The sequence below is a fragment of the Tenrec ecaudatus genome, chromosome 5 (assembly GCF_050624435.1).
Source record: "Tenrec ecaudatus isolate mTenEca1 chromosome 5, mTenEca1.hap1, whole genome shotgun sequence".
In the NCBI taxonomy this organism is placed as follows: domain Eukaryota; kingdom Metazoa; phylum Chordata; class Mammalia; order Afrosoricida; family Tenrecidae; genus Tenrec; species Tenrec ecaudatus.
This window is the reverse complement of record NC_134534.1, coordinates 84,577,923-84,605,748: the sequence shown is the minus strand read 5'-3', so window position 1 is coordinate 84,605,748 and position 27,826 is coordinate 84,577,923. Positions and strand designations below refer to the sequence as shown.

General features: G+C 42.9%; 2 pseudogenes; one reads left to right on the top strand and one right to left on the bottom strand.

Moving 5' to 3' along the window:
- Positions 1–136: 136 nt before the first annotated feature.
- LOC142449145 (ATP-dependent RNA helicase SUPV3L1, mitochondrial pseudogene) lies at positions 137–2,194 on the bottom strand (annotated as a pseudogene).
- Positions 2,195–16,450: 14,256 nt separating this feature from the next.
- LOC142449144 (eukaryotic translation initiation factor 1 pseudogene) lies at positions 16,451–19,457 on the top strand (annotated as a pseudogene).
- Positions 19,458–27,826: the final 8,369 nt, after the last annotated feature.

The following is a 27,826-nucleotide window of genomic DNA, read 5'->3' as shown; positions in this document are numbered from 1 at the left end:
TGCTGACTCACAGTTACCCCTGTGGGTTTCTGAGGCTGTAATTGTGTTCCAGAGCAGAAAACCCAGTCTTTGTCCAGAGTCGCTGCTGCTGGTTTCAAACTTCAGATCATGGGGATGGTGGCTGAACACTTAATTACTACACACCAGGGTTCCTGTAATAAGGGCAAACTAACAGTTGCATATTATTAATTGAATCTGTGCAGAAAACATAGCACTCCAGAAGACTGAATGGGAAATGCTGGATCTATTCTATGGAACATTTAAAATCATCCACATTGCAGACAAGATACTGCCCATCAACTTGTGATAAATTTACAGAAAAATCTATGAGATTAGAAAGTATTGTATCAGGGAAATGATAGGCAAACGTTTCAATCTGTTCAGTTGCATGAAAACCAACTGTGCCTTATCGGTTCCACAGGCCTAGTCAAAATCTTTAATAATTTAAAATCTTCACGATTCATTGTTGTAATCTCTTTTAAATTTTTAGATGAATTTTCTGGCTCTTCCAGCAATTTGCTAGGCTTGAGAGAGGGTGTTTGGTTCTAATTATTTCTCTCCCTTTTCATTAATACCATACTTTCTAAGGGAGTAAAAAATATTATTCTTATGCTCATGAAGTCCCATGCCAATTGTCTTTGTAGCTACCAGGCTTTTTCATGATCATCAGGATCATTGCATTTTTTTGCTTGAGCAAGTTTGGTCCCAGATGAGAGGCTGCCAAGCATAACAGCTGATTCCAATCCTTAAATCTCAATTTACTCACAATAAATATTATTCTTTCTAAAACAGACAATTCAGTCCCCAGGCTGATGACTATCTAAAGATTCTAATGCATGAAGTTGAACAGAAATGGGGATAAGCCTGTTATAGTTTTGAATCTCCACATGAGCTCATTCACCAGGGCAGTCCTAGCAGATTCGCTACACAAATGGACTTCTTCAACAGTCCTAGAAGCGCTGTCTTAGGCCTATGCTACATTTTTAATCATTTGAATGTCATCAGTCACAGCCACTTGATAAGGAATTATAAAACTAGACATCTCAACAGTACACTTGACCTAGGCAGGCAGCATGCTCTCCATCTGGCTCTACTGTCACACGATCTTCACCTGCTGTCAAGTCACATGGCACCCCAGTGGTATTACTCGTTGAAGATTTCATGTGCCAACAATTTTAAAGGACTGCAAACACTCCAGAGTTTGCTGACAAGTGTTTCTGGATTGCATGATAATTCCTTCCACTGTATGTGAGGTCAGAATGGAAGATTGCCTTCTGCCTTAGGGCTCTGGCTCTGGATACCAATTTTGTGATGTTCTTTGTCAATGATTTTCCAGCGATCATTGATGATCTTTATAGTTCTGGAATTTACCTTTAGATTTTTGCTCCATCTTGAGTTCGTTTTTTGTACATGGAGTGAGTACAAGATGGGTCCTGTTTCTGGCATTGTAATTGACCCAACAGCAACTGGTACGTGTGGATTACTCTCAAATACAATTTAAAAAACTCATTTTATTGGGGGCTCATACAGCTCTCATCACAATACATACATACATATATTGTGTCAAGCACATTTGTTGCCATCATCATTTTATTTCTTTTTTAAAATCATTTTATTGGGGCTGGTACAACTCATCACAATCCATACCTCCATCAGTTGTGTCAAGCACATTTGTACACATGTTGACATCATCATTTTCAAAACATTTTCTTTCTACTTAAGCCCTTGGTATTAGCTCATATTTTTCCCTCCACCCCCCCCTTCCCTCCCTCATGAACTCTTGATAACTTATTATTTTGTCATGTCTTCTACTGACTGATGTCTCCCTTCACCCACGTTTCTGTTGTTCATCCCTCAAGGAGGGGGTTATATGTAGATCATTGTGATTGGTTCCCCCTTTCTACCCCCACCTTCCCCTTCCCCTCTTGGTATGACTACTCTCAATATTGGTCCTGAGGGGGTTATCTGTCCTGGATTCCCTGTGTTTCCAGCTCTTATCTGTACCAGTGTACATGCTCAGTTCTAGGCAGATTTGTTAGGTAGAATTGGGGCCATGATGGGCCGGGGGCGGGGGAAAGCATTAAAGAACTAGAGGAAAGTTGTATGTTTCATCGGTGCTCTACTGCACCCGGACGGGCTCATCTCTCAAATACATATCTGTGCACTGCATGAAGGCCAGTGTGGCTCCTACCATGCTGCCCAAGGTGGGTGGCATGTTTCACAGGACACATTCAGGCCTCTGTTCCACAAGGCCAAGTGTTACAGTTTTTCAGCAGAAGGTAAAATCCTACAAGAAGGCACCCAGCTCTTAATCGGACAGCAAACCCACAATATCCACAAAGCCAACCAGTCAGCCTATTATCACTCCATCTTCAGTGTTACATTCTCTTTCTGGATCTAGGAGGTTCTCAGTGCAAGGACTCCAGGTTTAAAGGACTCTTCTTGATGGCAGTGAGATCCCCACAACCCCAGTGGGATTAGATTTTATAGAAATAAGCATAGAAAGATGACAAAACCAACTGATCCCTTAACTAGACAGCAAGGGGCTCAGTTGTATTGGGTGGACTTTTAAGCCACTGTTCGCACAGTAAATTGACTATTCCCCTGCAAGACTGTGGCACACTGGCTATTTTGTGGGCACTATAAGACGATGGCTAGGAAGACCATATACAAGACATATCTGTCTCCTCCTCCCTAAGCCTTCAAGAGAACCCATTAGAATATTACTACCCTGTTTCCCCGAAAATAAGACAGTGTCTTATATTAATTTTTGCTCCCAAAGATGCACTGGGTCTTATTTTCAGGGGATGTCTTATTTTTCCATGAAGAAGAATACGGTACACATTTAGTGTTGAACAACAAAAAAAGGAAATGTATTACTTTTATATGATACGGTAGTAGTTGTCATCACAAACCAGCATAATCAGACAAACTATTAATCCTACAGTATCAGAAATGTCTTGTTACTGCTGCCACAAGCGACTCACCATCTAATTGTGAGTCAGCCAGACTCCATTAGGGCAGAGTGAGCAGCAGGCAGCAGCTTGTCCTGGTGATGACGCGGGCTCTTTGATTAAAAGAGACCTGTACTTCCTGTCTGCTCTAGCTGCGCTGCGGCCAACAGTGAGCTGTGCGACGGCGCCCACTACTACAGTACAGAGTTACGGTCGCTTGGTGGGTGCTTATTATCAGGGAGGCCTTATTTTCGGAGAGGTCTTCTTTTGGGGGGTGTCGTATATTTCAGCAACAGGCAAAATTGTAAGTAGGTCTTATTTTCAGGGGATGTCTTACTTTCGGGGAAACATGGTAAAACTTCTTAAGTATGGTATGATGCCATTCCTTGGGACTGGAGAACATAGCATCTTAACCTGGTACCTTCTGGGCCCTTTGTAGGAATCAATGTTAGTCAACTGCCACTCCAATACACTCTGCCCTCTCCATCACTTGGCTTCTTCAAGAACCTCCTTCTTTGGAGGGTACCATAGTTTACTTTAGAAAATGTAGCTTTATATGTTTTTATTAATCCCAGATATTCATGATTGATATGAAATTTATTAGAGCACATTTACATGACTTGAATCCATGCACAACTTAAATGAACTTTGAAGAGATCCCCTGGGGGATTTTTCTTCCTTAAAAATTTAATTAAATAACCCTTTAGTCACTAATCTGTGTGGATATCCGTAGGCAATGTGTTCACACCTTCCCTGCCATGCTCCCAAGAAACCATTAATCTCGTTACTGTCTCTACAGATTTACCAAGTGACTTCTTTATAATTTTAGCTATGAAGGAAATCTTGCAGAACCAGTGAACAATTCCTGGAATTATTATGCAGCAAAACACAAAAGGATAGGGAGTTTTATGAAAACCTACTTATTATATCAGTTATTTACTAAGTCCTTTTGTTGTCTTACATTTTTTAGTATTTTTAAATCAGGTTACAACCACTATGAAAGGTCAATTCTCAAAGAAAAGTCTACTAAACCCACCATGCCTGTTGATATGGGGATTAAAGCAGTTCAATTGCTTTCAATTGAAATCAACATGGCGCTGATCCATGTGTGTCAGACTAAAAGCGTGTTCCATGATTGTTTTGGAAGCAGAGTGCCGGGCTTTACATTTAGCAGCCGAGCCCATTAGCCACTGGCACCACCTAGGAACCTCCACCGGAAGTAAAGAAAGTGCATCTGGGACCTCTTCTTCGAGAACAGAATCCATCGAGACGTCTGTGTTTTGACTCTAGGATGTAGGCACTCTGGACTGGGTCCTGTTTTGTTTTTTGTTTTTGAACTACATCAAAGATGGGCTTGTTGGATAATCCACCCCTAATTAGGAATAGTGCAGCCTTTGGCGGGTCTATAGCCATCAACTGAAGAAGGAAGTGAGCAGGGAGATGTGCAAGTGTTCCCCACCTCACAGCCTCGTGACTGTAGAACGTGGATGCCACAGGAGATGGCAGTCATTTCACTTGGCTGCATCCCCATCCAACACCTGGAAAAGGGGCCCATTATATGCCTCCACCCATCTTACTTGAAAATATTCTTTTCATAGATGGGAAAATCAATCGGTTTTCAATGCCACCTGCTCAGTGTCTGGAACTGCATTGAAAACATCTTCAAACATCTTTTTGTCTTCCTTAAAATGGTCCTATGAACTAGGTGGTGTCATCTCCAGTTTGTAATGTGGTTAACTAACAAAATCCAGCAGCAACGAATAACACATGTGCTCCCACACATGGACTGGGGAAGTTTCCACAGTACCCACACACTATCTTCATGGAGCTCCTGTTCAGCATGCGCACAAGGTGGTCCTCTTGCCTCTTGGTTGGCTTGTCTCTGCGGTCTCAAAGAAGAATTTGATTTTGACTCAAGGGGCCCACTGAAATAATGTGTAGGCACTCAAAAAATATTGGTTTTCCTATCTAGGAAAATTAGGTGAAGGATATTTGCAAGTAAGAAGGGCAAATCACACCCTTGAGATCTCATGATGGGGGGGGGGGTATTTCTAGGTTTTAATTGCCAAAACACTGCGAATCTCACTCAGCCAAGTTTACATAAAGCTTTAACTATCATACTCTGCCCCCTAGTCAACTTGGCACCCATAAACATAACTTTAAAAAATATATAATCTCAAAATAAAGACCATTATAAAAGCATACGTGTGCCTAGTATGACACAACATGTGCAAATGAAAATACATTAGCCCCATTTACATCTTATATTTTATAAGTAAAAATATATTTGATGTATACATAGCTGGCATTTAAAAATACCTTTTCCCATCACTTATTCCATATTTTCTTTGCCTCAGGAAGCAACTCAATTGGTCATGGCTCTTTGTCCAGTGGGATGATCCAAACCTTCATTCTTGAAGGATCTGGGTCATTGTTAGCCATCTGAAATTCTATTTCTGTAGTTTAGCATCGACTTTTATCACAGAGCATGGCAGTATTAAGAGACAGTCTAATAACTATCTTGGATTACAAACATATTCTTTTAAAAAAAACATATTTTTCATTACTTCTGTAATGCAATCTCTCATGCAGATGTCTCCTCTAGGGGATGGCCTGCTTCTTCTGTAAGTAGACACAGTGGAAAAGCTGGTGTGCTTTTTTTGCTGAGAGTGGATCCAGCTTATGGTTCTTTGGACTTGAAACAACAGTCTGCTCTATTACTTGCCAATCTTAGGCGGCATCAGTGACTTTCTGACCAGCCCGACCTGCTGACCTTGGATTCATTCACCTCTGCAGCCATATGTCTGTCATCTTCCTGCTGATCTTTGTGCATCGGCCTCACAATTGTTTGAGTCAGGAGAAGCCTGCAGGGTAACATCTGACCCGTGGACTTGGAATTTGTCTAGACTTTAAACTTTGGAACGTGACTACTTCCATCACGATGTGAGCAGTTCCTGGATATATGCATGGGTAGGCTTCACTGGCTTTGTTTCTCTACAGAACCCAGCTTCAGATACCATCCCAAGTAAAACCTTTACTCTTCTTGGCAGGCCTTTGGAGGTTTGCTTCCAAATTTTTTCTCTTGAAGTACTAAGACTTGATATTGAGAGCTCTTAGGATGGTTGGAAACATTATATATGAAAATACTTCCATTGTACGCAGCATTTATGTAGAGGTGGAGAAAAATTGGGCACCAAGACCAAGCTTTTATTAGGCTGATAAATAGCTCCACATATCTTTTCCTTTTAATATTCTTGCATGTGAGAAGCCAAATCAGTTTCATAATTATAAAATTGTGTGGTCACAAAACAAGAGTCAGTCTACCTTTGTGTAAAAATCCAGCTGTTTGATGGTGCCCGGCTATCAAAAGATATAGTGTCTAGGCTCTTAAAGGCTTGAAGATAAACAAGCGGCCATCTAGCTGAGAAGCAACAAAGCCCACATGGAAAAACACACCAGCCTGTGCGATCACAGGGTGTCGATGGGATTGCGTATCAGACATTAAAAACCCAGAACAAAAAATTGTGTTGATGTGAATAAGGGGGAGGATGGAGTGGATCCAAAGCTCATCTGTAGACAATTGGACATCCCCTCACAGAGAGACACAAGGAAGAGACAAGCCAGTCAGGGTGCAATATAGTACCAATGAAACATACAACTTTCCTCTAGTTCTTTCATGCTTCATCTCCCCCACTATCACGACCCCCAAGTCTACCTTAAAAATCTGGCTAGACCAGAGCATGTGCATGGGTACAGATCAGAGCTGGAAACACAGGGAATGCAGGACAGATAAATCCCTCAGGACCAATAATGAGAGTGGCGATACCATGAGGGTAGTGGGTAGGTGGAGGGGAAAAGGGGAAACCTATCACAATGATTGACATATAACACCCCCCCAGGGGGATGGATAACAGAAAAGTGGGTGAAGGGAGACAGCAGTTGGTGTAAGACATGAAAAAAATAATAATTTATAAATTATCAAGGGTTCATGTGGGAGGGTGGGTGAGAGAGGGAAAAAAGCGAGTTGATATCAAGGGCTCAAATGGAAAGAAAATCATTTTGAAAATGATGATGGCACCATATGTACAAATGTGCCTGACACAATGGATATATGTATGGATTGTGAGAAGAGCTGTATGAGCCCCCAATAAAATGGTTTCACAAAATCCAACTCTCTTTTCCTTTGTCTACCACTCTCTGTCAGTTTCTTTTACTGTGATGACTTGCATATTGTTGTGATGTGGGAACTATGCCACTGATATTCCAGATACCACCAGGGCCACTGTAGGTAGCCAGGTTTCAGTGGAGCTTCCAGAGTAATATAGGAAGAAAGACCTCAATCCACTTCCAAATACTAGCCAAAGAAAACCCATGGCTTATAACGTCTTGTCTAATACAGAACTGGAAAATGAACATCCTAGGATGGAAGGCACTCAAAGGACCCACTGATCACCATGGATTCAAGCAAGTTAATAGCTGTCAAGGTGGTACAGGAGCGACTGGGGAACATTTTGTGATGCTGCCCATGAGCCACCGTAAGTTGGAGTTGACTCAATAACACTTAACAACAATAGGGTTGTGAAGGTGTTTTCTTCTAACACAGGCAGATTTTTACCTCTGTTCATATTTGCCAAAGATTTCACCTTGGCTTGCTTTAGTTTAGAAATGACAGCAACATGATCAAATGATGATGGATTTATGTTATAAAAAGGAACATATTCCCCAAAGCCTTAAAATTATGGCACCCAGTAATGTTGCAAACATTTACCTGCTGAAAGTGAAGAGGGCTTGAAGCACTGACTAAAGATAAAAAATTACAACGTTCAGTATGGATTATACCTCAACACAAGAGAACAAAAATCCTTATAAATGAGGCAACAGGAAAAAAAAGCATTAAAATTGTTAAGGATTTCATTTTATTTGAATCCACAATCAACACCCATTGAAGCAACCATCAAGAAAAAATGAAGCTGCTTCTTCATGTAGTGGCTTGAGGTGATCTGCCAAATGGTTCGCTACTCCTTTGACCCAGAAAACCCCACGAAATCATGCAAATCAAGAGGACTGAATCTCCAGGTCCACTTTAAAAATGCCAGGCCATAAAGGGTATGCATATCTGGAAAGCCACCAAGTATTTGAAAGCCGTCACTGAGCAGAAGCAGTGGGTGCCCTTCTGATGTCACAGTGGTGGAGTCGGTAGGTGTGCTCAGGCCAAACAGTGGGGGTGGGCCCAGGGATGGTGGCCCAAAAAGAGCGCTGATTTTTGTTGCACATGCTTAAAAATGCAGAGGGTAATGCTGAACTGAAGGGTTTAGATGTGGAGTGTCTGGCCATTAAGTGCATCCAGGTGAACAAAGCCTCCAAGATGCACTGCAGGGTTGGTTTAAAGAGCTCATGGTCAGATCAATCCACCCTGCTCCATTGAGATGAACCTCATTGAAAAGGAACAAATTGCTCCTGAACCAGAAGAGGAGGCTGCACGGAAGAAAAAGATCTCCCAGAAGAAACTGAAGAAACAAAAACTTATGGCTCGGGAGTAAATTACGCTTAAAGTAATAAAGGTTTTTTTTTTTTAAAGAAGTATTTCATGGGACAAACTTGCTGCCAAAGACCATTTTAAAATGGTCTTTTCAGACGTGTGCATAAGCAAACATGGTGAAGAAAGCTGATGGTGCCTGGCTATCAAAAAGATATAGCGTCTGGGGACTTAAAGGCTTGAAAGTAAACAAGCAGCCATCTAGCCCAGAAGCAACAAAGCCCACATGGAAGCAGCACACCTGCATGCGTGATCATGAAGGGCCAAGGGGACCAGGTTTCAAGCAACAAAGGCAGGGGGGGAAAATCATATCATCTTGAATGAGGGGAGTGCATGATGGGGACCCAATGCCCATCTGTAGACAACTGGATAATCCCTTGCAGAGGGGTAGTGGGGAGGAGATGAGTCACTCAGGGTTCAGTGTAGCAACAATGAAACTCAAAACTTTCCTTTAGTTCTTAAACGCTTCCTCCCCCCAATTATCATGATACTAATTCTACCTTTCAAACCTGGTTAGACCAGAGGATGCACAGCGGTACAGTTGGGATCTGAAAACACAGGGAATCTAGGACAGATGAACCCCTCAGGACCAATGGTGAGAGTGGCAATACCAGGAAGGAAGGGGGTTTGGAAAGGGTGAACTGATCTTGGGGATCTACAAATAACCTCCTCTCTGGGGGATGGGCAACAGGAAAGTGGGTAAAGGTAGACGCCAGGCAGTGTAAGGTAAGATAAAATAATAGTTTATAAATTATTAAGGGCTCATGAGGAAGGGAAGAGTAGGGAGGGAGGAGGAGGGAAAAAAGGAAAGTGAGCTGCTTCCAGGAACTCAAGTCAGTAGCAATAGCAAAATTTCCCATTTTATACTTGGAATAAATTAACATCCATGTCTTTAAGTGCTCTATCAAAAACATCTTAGTGAACTCTGAAACAAAATAAACCCAATCAATTACTTTGTTTTGAAAATGACTTTCTAGCACAATAAACAACATTGCACTCTAAGTAGGATGAAAATAATAATTTGAGGGTTTATGGTAATAAACTTGTCATCAGAAAAAAGCACAAAGTTTCACTGGAATTCTTAACTAGAGCATCTTAAAAACCAATCTCTCCCCCAATTATCATGATCCCAATTTTACCCTGTGGATCTGGTTAGACCAGAGGATGCACAGTGGTGCAGTTGGGATCTGGAAACACAGGGAATCTAGGACAGATGAACCCCTCAGGACCAGCGGTGAGAGTGGCGACACCGTGAAGGAAAGGGGTGTAGAAAGGGGAAACCAATCTCAGGGATCTACATGTAACCTTCTCTCTGGGGGATGGGCAACAGGAAAGTGGGTGAGGGGAGACGCCAGGCAGTGTAAGATAGGATAGAGTAATAATTTATAAGTTATTAAGGGTTCGTGAGGGAGGCGGGAGTGGGGAGGGAGGAGGAGGGAAAAAATGAAAATGAGCTGATTCCAGGAACCCAAGTGGAAGGCGAATTTTGAGAATGATGAGGGCAACGAATGTATAAGGGTGCTTTACTCAATTTATGTATGTATGGATTGTGATAAGAGTTGTATGAGCCCCAATAAAATGATTTATTACAAAAAACAACCAATCTCTTATGAAAACTGCATAAGGAAAAAATGACACTATAGTTTTGCCATTTTTGTCAGAGGTCTAAGGCTATTTTATGTTTTGAAACTGGAAGATGCACATTGACAGTTATTTCAGCTGTGTTGATTTTTTTATGACACATTTTGAAAAATTCAGATTCAAAAAGTAATATATATCGTGTTAGGTTGGGTTCTTTACAAAAGCTAAAGCAGTGATATGTGTATACAGATATAAAGAAACGACTCACACTGCTGCAGTGTGGGTAAGTATGGTTCAGTTTGAGAACGTAGGTTAGACATTAGCTGGAGGCTCCTCTGACTCATGTAGCTGCAGGAGCTGTCAGACAAGAAAGCAGGATGAAAAAGCATGAGGGCCCCAGGCTGGTGGGTTCAGAGGCAAATGAATGTGAGGTCAGCCTAATAAATCCAAGATTGGCAGTCTCCTGGCTCCCAGTCTACTGGCAGCTCCCAGGATTACCAAGTGAAACAGCAGATCAATGAACAGGATCTAGACCCAGAAGAAGGCCAAGGGCAAAAGAGGACTCTGCTCTGCTCTTGGTCTCTGTCTTTTACAAAAGGTCACCCTCCCATGGAGGTGTCAGCAGGCTGAGGCCCACTGATAGGTTGGGCTCCACCTCTCCCTTCATACAGGTATCTCTAGTTGACATCAACTCTAACCATCACATGTATTATCGTGTAGGGTTGTTTTTGTTTCATTTTTCTACTTAGTTTGAGACATTTTAGACCTCAATTGAGTCCATTTTTTTCTGTCATTGTTCATTCTTAATGAAGTTATTACTTTATGAATAACCACCTGGGCTTATTAACTAAAGTCGCTTCATGGAAGTGCTGAGTTAAGTTATATAGCACAACGTTAATGTGTGCTTTAATTTCAACCGACACTTGGATTATTATCTACTATCCTATAAGGCTTACATGATTTTGTTACTTTTTAGAAAGTGACTATACTTTTACACTTTTCCTTGAATTTGTAGTCTTGATAGTATCTGTTTCATGGACAATATTTGGGGCCTAAGTTTTGAACATAAAAGTAGGCATTTTATAAACAGAAACATTGTAGGTTGAAGTTGGAAATGAGACCAAATTACTTAAATTTGACTACTTAGGGGTCATTAGCAATTAAGGACTTTCTGGAAGGAAAAAAACCCACATGCCTCCTGCTTGATTGCTCTATTCAGTTTGGAAATTATGTTTAACATGATTCGCAGATAAGGAGTCCGTGGGTGATGCAAATGGTTAACACCCTCAGCTGCCCACTCAAGTTTAACAAGGTCAAGTTCATTCACAGGTGCCTCAGATGAAAGACCTGATGATCTGCTTTTGAAAAATCAGCTCTTGAAAACTCTGTGGAGCATAGTTCTAACTTTGACACAAGTTAGGATGGACTTTCATGGAAACTGATTTTTAATCCGTATTGCGGACAAATGGAGAGTAACCAGTTTCTTTACTTAACAGAACGCTAGATGGCGCCCTTTTGTGGGGAATCTAAACCGAATTGCAGTCAAGGTGTTTTTTAGCCCAATTCAGGATTTGGTTTGCTGGGTTTCCCAGAAGTTGGAGAAAAATATTCCAATTGACTTTTTTCTCTTAATGAAGTTTTGACTTTATGAATAACCATCTATATTTAGAGTAAGTATAGACTTGCTAAATAACTTAACTCCTTAAGGGAAAGGTTGGATAAAGGTAAATATGACAGGATGGTCTCATTTTCCCAAGTACTGATTTCTGTAAGTAGTGTATTTCCTTTCTTTCAAGTTACACTTTATTGCTTTTCAAAGAAACTTTAAGATACTTTTTCCCCAAAGAGTTTTAGAGAAAAAAATTGCACAAAAAATATAGAGTTCCCATGGACTACTTCTTTCATTTGCCCACGTTTCTCCTACTATTAACATCTTGCATTTGCAGAGTGCATTTGCTATAACTGCTAAACCAATAATGATATATTACTCTTACTAAAGTCCACAAAGGAGCCTTGGTGGCATAGTGGTTAAGTGTTGGGCCACTAACTTCAAGGTCAGTAGTTCAAAACCAACAGCTGCTCTGAGGGAGAAAAATGAGGTTGTCAACTCCCATAAAGAATTACAATCTTGGAAACCCACCGGGGCAATTATACCCTGTTCTATAAGGTCACTGTGACATCGACTAGATGGAAATGAGTGTTTTTTGTTTTTGTGTTTTTGCTGGTAAGAAGTCCACAATTTACATTAGGGTTTACTCTTTGGGTTGTTGGTTTATGGCTTTATCAAATAAATCTTATTTTTTTAAGGACAGTTTTAGAGTTAAAGAAAAATTGTAATTTACAGAAAATTACAGATATTTCCCACAAACCCTTATGATCAATATCTTAGTAGAGCACTTTTGTCATAATTATTAAACAATGTGGGTACATTTTATTAAATAAAGTTCATATTTCGGCATGGAGTAAGGAACCAGTGGAGAGGTCTGGGGGGCTGGCCCCAGTCCCAAATATTAAGTGGACACTCCCCCCCCCTCAGAAGAATTTATTTCAAAGGATGGCATTGAATCTGCAGCTCCAGGAGAGGAACATATGTGATCGGAGCACACGGGAGCAGATGAAGGGGGAGCAGGAGAGAGTGGAGCACATCATGGCCCACCAGGCCTTGAGGAAGATGATCCCAATTAGATTAGCCAGTCAACAGAGAGGACCACATGGCCAGCCCCAATATGAGACATGACATCCCTCACTGACCCATGGTTCTGCGGGGGACAGCACCGGAGACACAGTGTGGGTATTACGCCAGATCTGATCCCGCCACACCAAGGCAACGCCCTGGAGTGGGGGAGGGGGGAGGTGTACAGCGAAACAGCAGGGGAATGGAGTGGCAAGGTCCCCAGGGAATGGTGAAGGTGGGCTTGGGGGCCAGGGCATGGTGCCCCAACAGACTGGACTGGTAAACACTCCTAAAGGCCAACAAACAGTCCTTGAACTAACTACAAGCTTTTCTTTCTTGTTGTGTGTTTTTTTTTTTTTTGGTCATTGGTTTGTTGTTTTTGTTGTTGTTTTGTTGTATATTGTTGCTTGGTTTTGCTCTGTCTTGTTTTCATGCATGTTATTATCCGTGCAGGTCTGTCTAAATAAGATAGGCTGGATGAACAATCTGGAAGCGAAAACAACGGGACTGACAGTTCCAGTGGGACATGGGAGAGGGAGAGGTGGGGGGAAAGGAAGTGGTGTTAACAAACCAGGAACAAGGGAACAACAAGTGATCCAAATCGGTGGTGAGGTGGTTTTGGGAAGCCTGGTAGGGCATGATCAAGGGTAATGTAACTAAGAGGTATTGCTGAAACACTGGTGGGGGCTGACCATGATAGTGGGACAGGAGGAAAGTCAAGGAAAATGAGGAAAGAGTTGGGAGGCAAAGGGCATTTATAGCGGTCTAGATAAAGGCATGTATATATGCAAATATATTTTTATATGAGGATGGGAAATAGATCTATGTGCCTGTATTTATAGGTTTAGTAGTTAGGTAGCAGAAGAACATTGGGCCTCCACTCAAGCACTCCCTTAATGCAAGAATACTTTCTTCTATTAAATTGGCATTCTATGGTGCTCACCTTCCTGACACAACCGCTGAAGACAAAGCGGGTAAGTAAGCAAATGTGGCCAAGAAAACTGATGGTGTCCGGCTATCAAAAGATATAGTGTCTGGGGTCTTAAAGGCTTGAAGGTCAACAAGCGGCCATCTAGCTCAGAAGCAACAAAGCCCACATGGAAGAAGCACACCAGCTTGTGTGATCACGAGGTCTTGAAGGGATCAGGTATAAGGCATCATCAGAAGAAAAAAAACTCACCATAGTGAATGAGGAGGGGAGTGCGGAGTGGAGACCCAAAGGCCATTTGTCGGCCACTGGAGATCCCCTTGCAGAAGAGTCTCAGGGAGGAGACGAGCCAGTCAGGGTGCAGATGTAGCAACGATGAAACATACAACTTCCTTCTAGTTCCTAAATGCTTCCTTCCCCACCCCACCCCCACTATCATGATCTGAATTCTATCTTGCAAGTCCGGGTAGACCAGAGGATGTACACTCGTACAGATAGGAACTGGAAACACAGGGAATCCAGGGAGGATGATACCTTCAGGACCAGTGGTGTGATTGGTGATACTGGGAGGGCAGAGGGAGGGTGGGTTGGAAAGGGGGAACCGATTACAAGGGTCTACAAGTGACCTCCTCCCTGGGGGACATACAACAGAAAAGTGGGCGAAGGGAGACATCAAACAGGGCAACATATGACAAAATAATAATTTATAAATTATCAAGTGTTCATGAGGGAGGTGGGAGAGGGGATGGAGGGGGAAAAATGAGGACCTGATGCCAGGGACTTAAGTGGAGAGCAAATGTTTTGAGAATGAAGAGGGCAATAAATGTACAAATGTGCTTTACACAAATGATGCATGTATGGATTGTGATAAGAGTTGTATGAGCCCCAAATAAAACAATTTTTTAAAAGTTCATATTTTATTCAAATTTCTTTAGGTTTTATGTACCGTTCTTCTTATGGAGGAAAAGAATTGGGCTGTTACTTCAAGTTGAAGCACTCAACCCCCTTGCGCCATCCATTCCTGCAAAGCTCTACAGTATCCAAAACCGGGAAAGAGTTTCTTGTTACAAAGTAGAATTGATTTCATGGCAGTGTGTTTGCTTTTTGTTTTGTTTTTTTGTCAAGTATATTTTAAAATGTCCTCTGTTGAAATCTATCTGATGCAATTTTCATGATGAGACTAAAGATATAAGTTTTTAGGAGGTAACCTGCTGTTTCCACTATATATACTATCAACATGATTAATCATGATGTTGACTTTGTTCCTCTGCCTGAAGTACAGGCATGCCCACTGCAGTGTTGTTCTTAAAAAAAAAATCCCTTTTGGGAAGAAAGTCACTTCAAGCAGCCGTAGTTCATAGAGGGAAGACATCCTTGAGGCAAACTACATGAATAAATTGAAATCCTTCTGCATGGGAGATTTAGTGTTTCTTCCCATTTATTTATTTAAGCAATTATTTATTTATATCAGTATGATCTCATGGATATTTATTTTGGATTTGAGGTCACAATATAATATTGTTCAATTTATCTTGTTGCTCATCTTGTTGCTTATCCTGCTCCAGCCATTTGACTCAGTTGACTCCTTTGCTTTATGACAAAATAGATTTCATTCTGTCTACAGATAGAATAGGAGCCCAAAATGGTGTGAACTTTTCTCTTATCCATCATCAATAATACAATGAAAATGAATTGCGGGTGGGGTTGAAGAGGGAGGGGGGAAACTGAGGAGCTCATACCAAGGGCTCAAATAGAAAGAAAATGTTTTGAGAATGATGATGTCAGCAAATGTGCTTGACACAATGGATGTATGTATGAATTGTGATAAGAGTTGTATGAGCCCTCAATAAAATGATTTTAAAAAAAAGAAAACTGACCTACACAAAATTAGAAAGTAAAAACAAGCAAAAGCCCAATCCAGTCTGTGTTATTTGAGTGTATTCTCTCTTTTTTTCCCTTTTACCATTTTGCATCTTTTTACTTTCTTTGGTAAACATTTGCCTGTTTGATTTATCTCCATGTAGCCATGCTCTAAAATGGACACATCAGTATCCTGAGTCCTTGATATAATTCTGGACACATAGCAGACTTTGAATAAACAGTGATGGAAGGAATGAGCCATTATGGTAGACGCACAATTTCATGCCAACTTGAAGATACATATAAGTGGAGGGGTGGTGTTCAACCTGTCAATCAGATGATACAGCCTGATGGTGCCTCCTTATGGGTGTGGCCTTCTCATAAGGAGGGTCCTCTGAACCACCTCTTCTCTCGCTGCCTTCACCTTCCTGCTGCTGATCATGGTTGCTGTCAGAGCCCTGTGATGTATCCACCGCCATTGGATCCACCTGCTATTGCCCACAGTGGCCTCTGACATTCCTGCATTCTGCATCATGGCATGCAGCTGCGTGAGTCTGAAGAGGGACTTACGGACTAGTATTTGGACTTATGAACTTGAGTTGGACTGGGCGTGGATGTTTCCTTGATATATAATTAATTCTTGATATAAAGCTCTTTCTTATTACATATATGACTGTCTCTGGATTTGTTTCTCTAGTCAACCTGGCCTAATACCGCCATTTAGGGAGTTTTGATATTTAAGATTATAAACTGTAATGTGATGAGCATCTTTGAGTGTGAAAACTATCTAAGAATTTTAACATTTTATTTTGCATCGAAGAATCCTAGAAATGGCCCCAGTCACTGAGCCGCCGCTGAGGACTCAGCAGCCTCCCCCTCGAGCCCCCTCGATTCCCAACGCTCAGTCCCCCCTGCCCGCCTTCTCCAGCCGCCGCCTTCCGCAGGCCGTTTCCACCGAGGAAAAGGAATCGTATGGTATGTCCGCTATCCAGAACCTCCACTCTTTCGACCCCTTTGCTGATACAAGTCAGGGTGAGGACCTGCTGCCTGCGGGGACAGAGGATTATATCCATATAAGAATTCAACAGCGCAACGGCAGGAAGACCCTGACCACTGTCCAAGGGATCGCTGATGACTACGACAAAAAGAAGCTAGTGAAGGCCTTTAAGAAGAAATTTGCCTGCAATGGTACTGTGGTTGAGCATCCAGAACATGGAGAAGTGATTCAGCTCCAGGGGGACCAGCGCAAGAACATATGCCAGTTCCTTGTAGAGATTGGACTGGCTAAGAACGACCAGCTGATGGTTCATGGGTTTCAAGTGCTTGTGGCTCACGGAAGCTTAAGTGAGGATTTCCTTGCAATGAGTAGAAAAATTCCCTCTGTCCCTTGTCACAAGTTTAAAACCTCACAGCTTGTATGATGTAACCATTTGGGGTCCACTTTTAACTTGGACTACTGTAACTCCTTCATGCAATAAACTGAAAAGAGCCATGCAAAAAAAAAAAAAAAAGAATCCTAGAAATTGAGTTGTCTGGTGTCATCCTTAATTTTAAAACTCTTGATTAATAGCATTTCCAATATTGGGTAAATTGTATGAGACTAAGCAACAGAACGAAAGGGAAAGATATTATCCAAACTATACAAATAAACCAGGGGTCCCTGGTTAAGGATCTAAGATGAATCAGCTGATTAATGAGGAATAAGCCCTTTAACAGAAACTGAAGGTCTAATTCAGAGCCTGGCATTGTCCTTCTCAGCGTGAGTTCTCACTGCTCTGCTGAGACTGAGGGGCCTTTGTACAGCAGGCGTAATTCAAATTAGCGCAACAAGGAAAGGACAAGAATCATCCATGTCCTAGGCAATGCCGAGGAGCTCCCGTGGCACTGGGCTGCTAGCTGCAAGCCAGCAGTTCAAACCCACTAGCTGCTCCATGGGAGAAAGAGCAGGCTATCAGCTCCTGTAAAGATGGACCGTCTGGGACACACTCTAGAGGGTTGCCATGAATCAGAATAAACTTGATGGCAGTGGGTTTCATTTGGGTAAGCAACACTGGTCACCTAGCCCTGGGCTTCAATCTGCGTGGTCATTAGTTGGAAACCATCATCAGCTCTGTGGGAGAAAGACTGGGTTTTCTACTCCTATAAACAGTTATAGTCTCTGAAAACCACAAGGGGTCACTATGAGTCAGCATTGACTCAAAAGCAGTGAGCTTGTTACTTTTGGAATCCTCATGCAAGGAGCCCAGTGGTGCAGAGGCCCATGAGGTGCTAACCGAAAGGTCAGCAGTTCTAACCCACCAGCTGCACTGAGGGAGAAAGATAAGGCTTTCAGGTTCTGTAAAGACTTACAGATTCCAAAAGCCACAGGGGAAATTCTTCTCTCTCCAGGGATGCTGTGGGTCAGAAATGATGGCAGTATGCTTTTTCCTTTTTTAAAAATGGAAGTGAGTTTTCCCATTTTTCTGGAATCCTACAGCCTCTCTGAAGTCATCTGAGCAGTGTGGGAGACCTCACCGTAGTCTCTACAGATAGCTCCCATTGCTCCCATCTCAAGAGAATCTCAAACGAACACCAAACCTGCTGCCATCATGAGGAGATGAGTCAGTCAGGGTGTGATGCAGCACTGATGAAGAATACAGTTTTCCTCTAGTTCCTAAATGCTTCCTCACCTTCTCACCCCCAACTATCATGATCTGAATTTTACCTTGCAAGTCTGGATAGAGCAGAGGATGTACACTGGTGCAGATAGGAGCTGGAGGCACAGGGAATCCAGGGCGGATGATACCTTCAGGACCAGGGGAGTAAGTGGCGATACTGGGAGGGTAGAGGGAGAGGTGGTTGGAAAGAGGGAACTGATTACAAGTATCTACATGTGACCTCCTCCCTGGGGGACAGACAACAGAAAAGGGGATGAAGGGAGACATGGGACAGGGCAAGATATGACAAAGTAATAATTTATAAATGATCAAGGGCTCATGAGGAGAGGGAGCGGGGAGGGAGGGGAAAAAAGAGGACTTGATGCAAAGGGCTTAAGTGGAGAGCAAATGCTTTGAAAATGATGAGGGCAAAGAATGTACAGATGTGCTTTACACAATTGATGTATGTATGGATTGTGATAAGAGTTATATGAGGTCCTAATAAAATGTTTAAAATAAAGAGCAAAAAAAAAAAGCCCAAACCCTCACAACTGAACCAATAGATAATATCATAATAAATGGAGAAAAGATTGACATTGTCAAGGATTTTGTCTTGTTTGGTCAAAAGTTAATCTAGTGGAAGCAACACCAAGAGAGCAGATGATGTTGTATTGGATAAATCTGTGGCACAAGGCCTCTTTAAAGTGTTGAAAAGCAAGGATGTTGCTTTGAGGACTAACGTGTACATAATCCAATTTTCACTGGGCTCATATGCATGGAAAAGTCAGACCTTGAATAAGAAACATGGAAGAATCAGTGCATTTGAATGATGGTCCTGGTGAGGCATATTGAGAGCACCATGGACTGCCCAAAGAGCCAAAAAATCCGTCTCCAAAGAAGTACATCCAGAATGCACCAAGGAAGGCAAGACTTCATCTCACATACTTTGGACATGTTCTCAGGAGAGAGCAGGCCCTGGAAAGGGCCACTGTGCTTGGTAAAGGAGAGGGGAGATGAGAAAGAGGTAGACCCTTGGCGTGATGAACTGACACAGGTGTCTACAACAATAGGCTGAAATGTATGCACAGTTGTGAGGGTGGTGCGGGATGGGACAGTTTCATTCGGTGTACACAGCTGGCTCTGTATCGGAGTGGCCCTATGTGACTGGATGGCTCCTAACAATTACAACACCACATTTCCCATTCTGTCGTTAGCGCTCTTTGACTTGGCTCTGTCTCATGGCGCACAGTGGAAAGAAAAGTTTCTGTGTTCGACAGCATCCCGGTGAACCACAGGGTTTTCATCAGCTGACTTTCAGAAGACTGCCAGGCCTCTCATCCTAGTTTGTCTGGAAACTCCACTGAAACCTGTTCAACATCTTAGCAATACAGAAGTTTCTACTGATAAGTGGTTAACTGCACATCAGGTGTACAGGCTGGGATTTGAACCCTTGTTGCCCAGGTAGAAGGCAAAGATTCTATTATCAAACCACCAACGGTTTAATTTCTTATAGTTTATCCCAATTACCTATTTGTGGGTCTGTGTTCCTGGTTATATTTTCTAGGAAACGGATTTGTTTAAAACAACAAAATCAATGACAAAATATCACAATCTCCGAGGACTGTGTCAAGAAATAAGACCATGTTCTGCCTTTCAAATTAATTTTCTGTTATAAAAAGTTTGGGATACACATGGAGGATCAAGAGGTACTGAAGGGATCAGTTATGAGGCATCAAAGAACAAAAAAATCATATTATTGTGCCTGGGGTCTTAAAGAGTTGAAGGTCAACAAGCAGACCACCAACTCAGAAGCAACAAAACCCACATGGAAGAAGCACACCAGCCTGTGCGATCACGAGGCGTGAAGGGATCAGGTATCGGGCATCATCAGAACAAAAAATCATATCATTGTGAATGAGGGGGAGTGTGAAGTGGAGACCCAAAGTCCGTCTGTAGGCAACTGAACATCCCCTTATGGAAGGGTTGCGAAAGGAGATGAGCCAGTCAGGGTGCAGTTCATGAAACATACAACTTTCCTCTCGTTCCTAAATGCTTCCTTCCCCCAACACTGTCATGATCCCAATTCTACCTTGAAAATCTGGCTAGACCAGAGGATGTACACAGGTACAGATAGGAATTGAAAACACAGGGAATCCAGGAGAAATGATTCCTTCAGGACCAGTGGTGAGAGTGGGGATACTGTGAGGGTAGAGGGAGAGTGGGGTGGAAAGGGGGAACCGATTACAGGGATCTGGATCTACATGTAACCTCCTGGGGGGGGGGGGTGTGAGAAGGGAATGGACAACAGAAAAGTGGGTGGGTGAAGGGAGACATCGGACAGTGTAATATATGACAAAATAATAATTTATAAATTGTCAAGGGTTCATGAGGGAGGGGGTGTGAGGAGGGAGGGGGTAAATGAGGAGCTGATGCCAGGGGCTTAAGTGGAGAACAAATGTTTTGAGAATGATGAGGGCAATGAATGTACAAATGTATTTTACGCAGTTGATGTATGTATGGATTATGATAAGAGTTATATGAGCCCCTAATAAAATGATTTTAAAAAGTTTGGGATACTTGCTATTGATCATTATCACCCAGGAGTGTGCGTAAGACGGAGAACATAGGTGTTTATGAATTTCTGCATTGTAAGTGTCCAAAGACGACCGTGGGTATTGCTGCCGCTCTGCCGCGTGCAGCGCTCAGGAACAGCCAGGGACGTCCCCCACTGGCCTCAGGAAGCCCCCGGCATCTGGTAAGAGAACAAGCCACGCCTCTCTCTGTTTGTGCCATTTCTTTCTTTTCTGGCTTATAATTGTCTTAAAAACAAGACAAAACTACCAGCCAGCAGCCAGTCGGGCCTCTACTCCGGATATTTCTTCACCAGAAATGTAATTTTCAACACTCACGGAGTTGATCCTGTGGTATCCTTTCCGGATTGACACACCTGACATAGGCTGATCTTTTACAAGCCCTTGAAGGTGACCAAGAACGTCTTGAGCACATGGAGGCTCCAGGGTGTTACCATGACCCATGGGTGCAAGGCGTGCCAACCGAGCAGGTGCTCAGCAATACCGGTCATCTTCAGCCCGAGCACAGGCAAATTGGACCACACACATCCAACACGGGTGGGAGCCTGGCCACTGCTGGAGCCCACAAGCCTTATTTCCCAAGAGAGCTACTAAGATATCCCTCTGTGCGGCCACCAGAAGGGCAGCTGTGAAAGCTCTGGGGGTGGGGCCGGGGCGGGGGTGATATTGGGCCATTGTTTGTTCGTGAATCAATCACAGCAGGACCGCCATCACTCATCTCTCCACACCTACTTGGACAATTAAAAATTCCGGCGCTGCCTCCATGGAGAGTTGAGTTCCTCCCAGGACGATGCTTGGCCAGCTCTTCCCTCGCCGCTATGTCTTCAGAGCCCATTTTTCGCCCCCTGGCTCGTCCTTCCCTGAGGCCTTATTTTCTGGTGGCACATCACCCTCCCCCAACCTTTGCCCAGTTCTCGCTGACTGCCAGCGTTCTTCTCCTCCGCACCCCTTCTAGAAACAGCTGTGACTTCGTGAGCACACTCGGGAACTTCCGTGGGCCTGACTTTGGAAGTTGGCCAGCCACCCGCAATGCTACTGGCTGCCCTCCCCTGTCCTTACTCCCCTTGGTAGAGCTGTTTGCTTTGGGCACAGCTGCCAGCCTTTCCTCTGTTCCCTGGACTCTGGGGTTGCAGCGGTTTAAGCCTTCTGAGCCCCGTCCACTGGGCCGTTGCTGATCCGGTCCACATTCTCCTGACTGCATGCAGGTCCTCCTTGTGATTCTGCTCTGGTCTTAATTTTGCCTAATCTCACTAGGATGCTGCTTCCAAATCTGGTTCTCTAATGCTCTAGCTTTCTGCAAGGGTTATAATTGGACATATAAATCAAGGTCATGGGGCTGGGTGTATTTTTTCTCTTACGGTGAATTTCTTCATTCCGCCCCAAATGCGGGAAACTGAGATAGTGGGTGGGTCTGCTGCTAGTGGCTTTGAAAGAGGTAGTAGAATTTGGGGGCTTACTTTTTCTCCATTTGAGGCCCCATGCTATTTACCTCTAATTGTGCTGGTAGCACAGTGGTTAAAGCACTCAGCGGCTAACGAAAAGATCAGTGGTTCAAATCTACCGTGGGCTCCACGAGAGACAAACTTGGCAGTCACTGTGGTCTTGGGAATCCCACAGGGGAAATTCCACTCTGCTCTCTAGGATTGCTGAGTTGACGTTTACTACCCGGCAGGAGATTTAAAATCATCTCATTGATTTTCCAGACCACCCATTCTTGTACTGCTAGCTGATGGGACTTCTTAATATGCTTTTCTACCACTGCATTTTATTTAACATTTTCACTTCACAAATATATTGCTGTAACTATGGGCCCGACTCATTAATAAAACAGTACTGCATTGCATCCTTATCACAAACTTGAGGCAAGAACTATTATTATTCCCATTCACGCTCTTAGCCGTGTGCTCTCAAGTTGATTCCAGCTCTTAGCAACTCTAGAGGACATAATAAATCCACCCCGCAGGGTTTCCTAGGCTACATAGCTTTGCAGAAAGGAGCAACTCGCCAGGTTTCCTAGGCTGGACATTTCTGTAGAAGCAGATCTTTGCTCCCATGGAGTCCCCGGTGTGTTTGAATTGCTGATTTTTCCTGTCACTAGCAAGGCGCTTAACTATTGTGCCAGTAGAACGCCTTAATCCTATTCATTCACTGCCACCGAGTCAGTCCCAACTCATAGCACTGCTCTCAACAGGGTAAAACGGCCCCTGTGGGTTTCTAAGACTGTAACTCTTTAAAAAAAACCCAGTCTTTCCCCTGTGGAGTGGCTAGTGGTTTCGAACTGTTGATCTTGCAGTTAGCAATCCAATTTGTAACCACAACCATTCATAAGCCACCAGTCCTGTTTATAGGTGAGCACAATAAGCAAAGCAGGTCAAGGAACTCAGGCAGCGTGGCTTCAGGGTGACCTTCCTTTATACTGTGTCCATCCTCTCAAATGTGCACTGATGCCGACCCCAAACGCCTCACCTGCAGCCTCATCCTTGTATAGTGGGTTTCCCTGACATGAAGCTCCTGTGCGTATGTCCAGTGCATTTCAAGGGGTACACCTGGGCCAGCAACATCCCATCCATCCTCAGACCTCTCCTCAGAACTGCTGAACCAGAGTGGGTCTACCCATCCTTGGAGCATGGCCTCCAGGGAATGCTTATGCTCACTCCTTAGGAACGTGCACCTACTCCCCCCAGTCCCAGTGGCTCTGTAGTCTTTCAACGCTTCCCACAACTTCCCTGTCCACCGTCCTTACTGCATCCTTTCTCTGAAATGTCTCTTCAAAGCCTTCTTCTCAGCTGGATTACATAGAGAACCAAGTTTGGCCTTTTATATCTGGTTTCTGAAAATAGCCTAAGCAATAGACTTATTTTCTCAAAAAGCCAGTCCATTCTTAAACTTAAGTTCCAAGTCTCCAATTCATCTCCTTGCTTACACCCTCTGAAGCCTGAAGGTTGCCCAGACAGGACATCACACAGGTTTTAAATGCTACAATGGTTGCTGATGAAGCTCATGGTCTCCTCAACTCTGGTGCTAGTGGGGGAGACATAGCATTAAGTTTACCGTCCAACTAAGTGGACCTATTTGGCCAGTAGTAGGTCGGCTCTCATGTAGCCCTCAGCCATGATAGGGTGGAGGGAGAACATGAGAAAAACTCTCTATAATGTCTTAGGAAACCACTGCCCCCAAGATTGAAATCTATTACATATGTTTCGATTAAGCCTTAAACATGACAAAGACAAAACCCAAGCCAATCATTTGGCTGAGGAAAATCGCACGTTGCCAGATCAGAGACTGGTGGGATCTGCAGAATCTTCAGCATAATGTTCCTTACACGGGGCAGAATGCAAAGGCAATCCAAGTCACGACTGGCGGCAGCTCAATTCCTCACTCTTGCAGGGGGACTACAGAAATGGGAAAGGACTGATTGGAATTTGTGTATACTTGCAGGTTTAAGACGGTTATGAGATGCTCTAGGATTTAATTTCCTGGCTCTGTGGTGTTAGGGCATGACTCATGAGCATGTGATCCTGAGGTAGCGTTGTAAGGTGGCTACAAGATAATCCTAGGACCCTCAACTCAACCTTCCATTAGAGCAGTGGTTCTCAACCTTCCTAGGGCCGCGACCCTTGAATACAGTTCCTCATGTAGTGGTGACCCCCACCATAAGATTATTTTGTTGCTACTTCATCACTATAATTTTGCTACTGTTATGAATTGGGTAACCCCTGTGAAAGGGTCATTTGCGAGCCACAGGTTGCGAACCGCTGCATCAGAGGATATGCATCTGATTAACTTTTCAATAATTCAGTAAGGACGTGCCCAAATAAGTGACCTACGTAGTTCTTTGTGTGAGCATCTATCTTCATAGTAGTTCATCTAATTTCAAATACCTACATTCTTCTTGGAAAGCAAACTGTGTTTCCCGAGGATTGTTCGAGATTTGTCTAAGCATAGCCACATTGTTTAACCTCAAAGGGATCTCAAATTTTGCTCAGGCTCAAAATGCAATTAGCTTTCCACAAATCAAGTGCTTTTGAACTTAAGCTCTCAGATATTCCCTCTTCTTGATCATGGATTTTATTTAAAATCCTTGAGTCATACTTAGGCTGATATATTCCTACAACATGGACTGGTTGATGGCGCCTTTAGAGGATGGTTGGTTTTAAGACAAGTATTGAAGACTCTAGACACTGTCGATGCAGACTTCACTTTGATCCCGACAGCTGTTTCTCCTTATAACCTTAGGATCTTGCATTAGATGGAATGGTGAGAGATCTTGTTCTGGGACCTTGGGAAGATTGTTATCTGCTTCTTCCTACTAGGGTGTTTCAGCTTTACTTTTAAGGTTTTAGATGATTGGCCAGTCCGAATGAATGTTTTAGTCCCTTCAAACTGTACCAAAGGTATCTAAGGTTTAACAATTCCTGGTTCAACTAAGTACGGGCTGATAAGGTAGGCGAGGTACCGTCTATCCCAGGAGGGTTTTAATAGGCATTTTTTTCTTGTCTCCCCCTGCCCGCCTCTGGAAGCCTTAATAGGCATTTTAACAGATGACTCCATGTATATATATATATATATATATGTATATATATGTATATATACATATGAATGTATGTATATATTTGGTGAACTAAATTAGGTCTGGACAGTCCAGTTTATCAAAGAACTCGCTCACTATTGAAAAATAATAGTTTTTAAAACATGCCTTCATCAGCTACACTAGATGATTATCTTTCAATAAGATGTTCAAAATTGAATGTGATATTCCCAATATAGGCGACGTCAGTGTTCTAAAACAACTATCTTTTTGTGTGGCCATTTTTTCAGGAGTTCTGGGGATACAGCTTTGGCAGTGTAGTGATTATACTTTGAGCTACCAACTGTAAGGTCAGCAGTTTGACACCACCAGCTGCCATGAGGAAGAAAGATGAGGCTTTTTACTCCCATAAACAGTTAGTTTGAGAAACCCGCAGGGGCAGTTCTACTCTGACCTATAGGGTTGCTATGAGTTGGAAGTAACTTGATGGCAGTGAGTTTGGTTGGTTATCTAGTGAATCATGCATTGGGCTGCTAACTGCAAGGTCAGCAGTTCAAATCCACCCATAGCTCTGTGGAAGAAAGGTAAGGCTTTTTAATAAGGCTTTCTGATTCTGTAAAGATGCTAAAGTCTACATTCCTTGACTGCCAACTATCAATTCCTAGCGCTTGCCTCTGACAAAAATCTTGATCCCCCCGCTTGATATATGTATTATAGCCCTTCACCCACCAATCAGTGTTTATGATTAGAGATTAAAGATCAACTGTATTGTTTCAAGAAAAATAGAACCAAGACCCAGATCCACAGCCATCAAGTTGATTTCTACTCATGCCATTGGTGGTGGTGCCCACCAGTCGGTTCCAACTCATAGCAACTCTGTATATGGTTTTAGAAGTGGTAAATCTTCACGGGAGTGATAATACACATTTCTCTCTCAGAGCAGCTGATGGATTTGAACTGCTGATCATGCAGTTAGCAGGACAATGGCTTTGTCTGACCAAGGCTCCAATTGTTTCAAAAAGAAGCATAACTATTTTACTTCTTTGAATATGGCTACACAAAATAGGTTTCTGAATCATCACGTCTAGATGTCCACCGTTTGATCGAATACACCACCGATAGTAAATGCTCCTTCACATTCAAGTTTTTCAGCTAGAGGCCCACATCCTTTCCCACAATTTCCAGACTCTGAAATATAAAGCTAAAAAACAAACAAACAAGAACACCAACACTCAGTTGGTGCAAAATTGATGCCTCTGACAGGCTACAAGCATCCTGATTAGTGTGAATATCCAGGCATTTCTCTGAAAGATATTTAAGTTTCTGAGCCAGCATCGGCTTGATGGTAATGAGTTTTAAGTTTCCTCAGTTGTTGAGGTTGTACCTTTAGATAGTCTATATATTCACTGTATGAACCTTTTAAGTAAAAAATGCAATACACGAATGTACAAATGTGCTTTACACAATTGATGTATGTATGGATTGTGATAGAGTTGTATGGGCCCCTAATAAAACGATGAAAAAAAACAGATAGGCCAAATATCCATGGGAGAACATTCAAAATAGGAACAAATATACCCCACTTGTTTCATGCATTAAACATTTTTCTAAAAAAAAAGTATTACAATAAAAACCAACCCCCAACCCCAAAGATAACAGATGAGGCATTGTTTTCAAGTACAACTTAAAGATAATGGTGGATGAAGGGATATTTTTGATGTTGTAAATAAATTCAATTTTGGCTTCAGGAGGTCTATGACATTTCAGCCATTTCGGATTGTTTGCAAAATTTTTTCAATGAGACAAATGGATGCATAAGCAAATGTGGTGAAGAAAGCTGATGGTGCCTGGCTATCAAAAGATATAACGTCTGGGGTTTTAAAGGCTTGAAGGTAAACTAGCAGACATCTAGCTAAGGAGGAAGCACACCAGCATGGAGGAAGCACACCATGGAAGAAGCTCTCCAACATGTACGATCAAGGTGTTGTAGGGATCAGGTATCAGGCATCATCAGAACAAACAATCATATCATTGTGAATAAGGGGGAGTGCAGATTGGGGACCCAAAGCCCATCTGTAGGCAACTGGACATCCCCTAATGGAAGGGTCACAGGGAGGAGACGAGCCAGTCAGGGTGCAGTGTAGCACCGATGAAACATACAACTTTCCTCTAGTTCCTAAATGCTTTCTCCACCCCCCCTCCCCCGCCCTACTATCATGATCCCAATTCTACCTTACAGATCTGGCTAGACCAGAGGATGTACACTGGTACAGATAGGAACTGGAAATACAGGGAATCCAGGACAGATGATCCCTTTAGGACCCGTGGTGAGAATGGTGATACTGGGACGGTTGGGTGGAAAGGGGGAACCGATTACAAGGATCTACATATAACCTCCTCCCTGTGGGTGGACAAGAGAAAAGTAGGTGAAGGGAGACGTTGGACAGTGTAAGATATGACAAAATAATAATCTATAAATTATCAAGGGTTCATGAGGGAGGGGGCTACGAGGAGGGAGGAGAGAGGGTAAAAATGAGG